Source organism: Adelges cooleyi, unplaced genomic scaffold (genome assembly GCF_023614345.1).
Source record: "Adelges cooleyi isolate 19-005CV unplaced genomic scaffold, UGA_ACOO_1.1 ACOO_flye_CR_arks_rails_tigmint_CR_PRNA_30, whole genome shotgun sequence".
In the NCBI taxonomy this organism is placed as follows: Eukaryota; Metazoa; Arthropoda; class Insecta; order Hemiptera; family Adelgidae; genus Adelges; species Adelges cooleyi.
In genome coordinates, this window is record NW_026095971.1 from 12,783,952 (window position 1) to 12,788,161 (window position 4,210).

The window sequence follows — 4,210 nt, forward strand, 5'->3', positions numbered from 1 at the left end:
CTACCTGCTCTTCTGCTATGCCTAGCATGGTTTCTCGTTTTACCCCGCTATTAATCGGGATACATTGCACCACTATCTAGTTTCTTTGCATCCCTCCACTACTTTCACCTACTACATTACTAATACTTACCTAATAAAAATACAATACGTCAAATGCCACTTTCTCTTTTCGTAATTTTTTTTAATCATATTCAAACTTCCGTTGGATTATCCTAAGCTTTGCCTGTGTGTATAGTAATATGAGGTATTTATACTTGTGGTATTTATTAATTCAAAATGTAATATATGTACTTTTATTTAGGATATTGTTATTATTATTCTATTTGAATATGATGTTTTATTATTATTTTGTGTGTAGGTAGTTAATACATTTTTTTAATTTGCATTGTTCTAATGCAAAGTTCAATCGATACTTAAATAAATATATACTTCTGTTGCTAGATCATAAACATTTTTTTTATGGTCTAGACTCTAGTATAACGGGACGTAGCGTAGATTGGTTTATAAGTATTGTAATTGACGAGCTTGGATTAAATTATAATTTCAAGTGGATACAAATATACACAGAGACGACGCAAGTGATACAATATAGGTTGGTAGTATTAAATTAAATAGCTAAATAGTAAAGCAAGGTAAATTAAAAAAAAATGTTTAAATATATATTTTATTATACATTGTATTCATAAAACACTACAGAGTTTAAGGAAATCAAGGGAGAATTTGAAATTCAATTGAAATACTTAATGTTAAATAGCATTCGTTATATTTTTTACTTCCAGCTAAATTAATACAACAAGAGATTAAAGTCAATGAGAAAAAGTAAGAAACCCAATCAAAGTTACTAATAATTTAATTAAGTTTCCTGTAAGATGTTTCAGGTAGAATTTGCCAAGACGTAGAATGACATTAAATTGTATCCTAACTTATATTTTGTGAGTATGATCAAGGAAGTTATTATTGATTTAATGTTAAGTGAAACATTAAAGGAATGGTAGAGAAGTTTACTTATATTAATTTACAAACGGGTTATTTTTTTAACCCTATCGAATATGAGTTAATATAAATCTGATATGGCATGTATTATACTATAATTAAACTTGGATTTGGTTATGCTTTTAGAAATAGAAACAACTATTTACGCTGATCGCTATATAAATGGAAGAATCTGCGTCGAAAAAATCTAGGAGTTGATGGGTGGATAACGAGGGTAGGTTATCAAGCGGCTCCCCATCCCCATTGTGCTGGATTTTTTTGAAATTTAATGTTTTCAAAAATGTTTATTTTATAATTATTCTCTTAAAATTTAAGTTATTTAATTACTGTCTTAAATGTTAAGCTATATATAAGTTTATCGAATAGTAAACTGTGTCTAGCTGGCATCTAATGTTGCGTCAAAATTAAGAAGTCCACTTTACAAATATTTTTGAATAAAGTTGTTAATATCTATAATAATTTAAAGTAGTGTGTCAAATTACAAGACATGATATGTCTTACTATATGAAGATAATTAAAAAATAATTAGTAATCAGAGCCCCGAAGATGAAACCAGAAACATGCAAGTGTTTCGAAACGTTGGCCAACCAGTCGAGATAATCAAATGGGAATAATCGCAAGGTGTGTAAATATAATACCCCATTCAATTTTTAATAATTTTTTAAATAATTAGTGATTACTTTTATAATATAATATGTAGGTCATATGCCGATAATGAGGAACGTCAGTACTAAAATTATAGTTATTTATTTTTATTGCACTTGTTTAATGCAACTGTTTATCTTAAAGATTGCATTCGTTTTAGATCGGTTATATCATAAGAACTTATAAGTAATTTATATAATATTCCCGAATTATTGTTGCATTCATCACGATTCGTGTATAATAGCTTACGACACAATACCTACAATTACATTCATGGTGAAAATATATTTTACATATTGTATAGTCACATTTTGTCATTTTAAAATAGTTTTATATGTTAAAATCTGTGACATAATACAATTATGGTATACATCAAAAATTTAAACGCAGCGAGAGTAACTTAAAACTAAAATACCCCATCCACACAAGCTCTACTAGTAGGAGGCGCGTTAAAGATGAAAATAATTTCTTTACACCATACGCTTATGTATCCCATAGGTACGAGGCCCGTAAATTTGCTCGTACAGAAAAAGTGTTTAATCAATAGTTAGTAATAATAATTAATTGTTAATAATTTATGTCCATTTACAGTTACCGAATATCTGTATTCTTGAGAAAAATGTATTGAAATTTTGTACTTAATAATTTTTTTCGCCTAATACCTAATTATAACTTTTCTTCCTAAAGAATTTTTTATTAAAAAGCTAATACTATAATACCCACTAATTTCTTTAACTATAATCATTACAAATAAAACAGCCAGGTCATCAATTTTGTTTATTTATTTTTACTTAAAATTAATTCCTTTCATTTAAATCCGCGATTTACTGATGTGACATATTTAGCAACTCATCGACTAATTTGAATTATAACATTTTTTCGGCGGAAAAGGGAATTGTCGGGATAGGGCAAGATACGATCTTGGCGCCAAAGCGACTCTTATCTCGTTGGAGGGAAAGGGAAGTTACTGTTTTTGGTGGAAAACGGTCATGCTATTGTTATCAAAGTCGTCAATCCCTACCTAGTGCGGCTGTGCAAACAGTGATGGAAGCATCGCGGAGATAGGAAACCGGTAACAGAACGTTAAGATACCCGGCCGCCGCCAGGTACCGCTTTAAGATTTTACCTTACTAGACTATTGACAAAGCGGATATCGAACCAAACCTGTCTTATTTTCAGAAGAAAAAATCATTATTCACTGATATGAGATAAGAGATAGGGGTGAGTGATAGGGATGGGAGATAGGGGGTGAATGATAGGGGTTGGGCGATATGGGTGGAAGATAGGGGTGGGCAATAGGGATGAGTGATAGGGTGGGAGATAGGGGGTAAGTGGTAGGGGTGGGGGATAGGGGTTAGTGATTGGGACGGGAGATAGTGGGTAGGGGATAGGGGTAAGATATAGAAGATAAGATATAAGAGATATGTTGTACGTTCAACGTTCAAATTAGAACTAAATAATAAATTCAAAATAGTTTAATTCTCTATGTAAAGTTACTTTTGGCCAGATAATAAACACTACAATAGCCAGAAACTTGATTGTACATAATTTTTTAATCTCCTTGGCTTATGCTGTAACTGGAAGCTCCATGTAATTTTTTTTTTTTTTTAATTATAATTCCACAACTAATCTAAATTTATTCGGTACTTCAACGAGACATGAAAATGCTCTTTCGTGGTTGCAGACTCAGCTGAAAAACTTTTTTTAATAATTTTTTATACAATTTAAACAATAGCTAGACATGCTAGAACAATTCAGAGACTTAACTCAAAATCAGTTAAAAAAATTCGAAAAAAAAAATATGTAATCTGAAATTGTGTTGTACACTTTCAATTGTAATAAAGGATTAAAAGAATTAAATATAATTTATACAAAAACTTGGAAGATACTACGACAAAAAATGACTTTTAATTTCTAATTTTTATTATCAATTGTATTATTTTGTTTTTAAACCGGGTAATCGATAATATTATAATTAGTTTTTGTAGATATGGTATAACTGTAATTTGGGTCTGAGAAGCCAAAACTTATCATTTTCGTGCAATTGGAGGTCTTAACTTTTTTCTCCCATTTTTTTTATTTTTGTCTAGGTAGTGTCATTTTTTCACACAACATATAGGTTAATTTACTTACATATTATTTATTATTAAAAACTCATTTTGGCCGATGAGTTTTCTGATTGATTATGCTTTTTTCGACTCAATTGGCCGATATATTATATAGTACGCGTATACGAATTATATTTTGATAAACATGACGAGTACTGCTGTTCTGTACTATTAACTAGTACAGGTGCTGTAGTTCCCTTTGCAGCATGGTGTTTGATCTCTATCCCTACTTTATACCGACATTAACGACAAAGTAGTTCTGATTCCTGGATATTGTTTAAAAAAAAAAAAACCATAACGTTTACATAACCACTTGTTACGCATTGGTATTCCATAAAACGTGCACCAAAAGACACAACTTGTGTATACCTATTCATGTACGATAAAACCTAGAATTAGTTAGGAAGCAATTGAAATGTGGCCTTATCTATAGTATAAATGCTTACGAATTGTCTTTTATATGA

At 30.2% G+C, this 4,210-nt stretch overlaps 1 long non-coding RNA gene across 1 annotated transcript; it reads left to right on the plus strand.

Moving 5' to 3' along the window:
• Window positions 1-474: 474 nt before the first annotated feature.
• Window positions 475-2,264, plus strand: LOC126838782 (uncharacterized). The gene is made up of 4 exons (XR_007685730.1): window positions 475-592; window positions 780-819; window positions 870-932; window positions 1,120-2,264. It is a non-coding gene; the product is annotated as an uncharacterized LOC126838782 (long non-coding RNA).
• The last annotated feature ends 1,946 nt before the right edge of the window (window positions 2,265-4,210 follow it).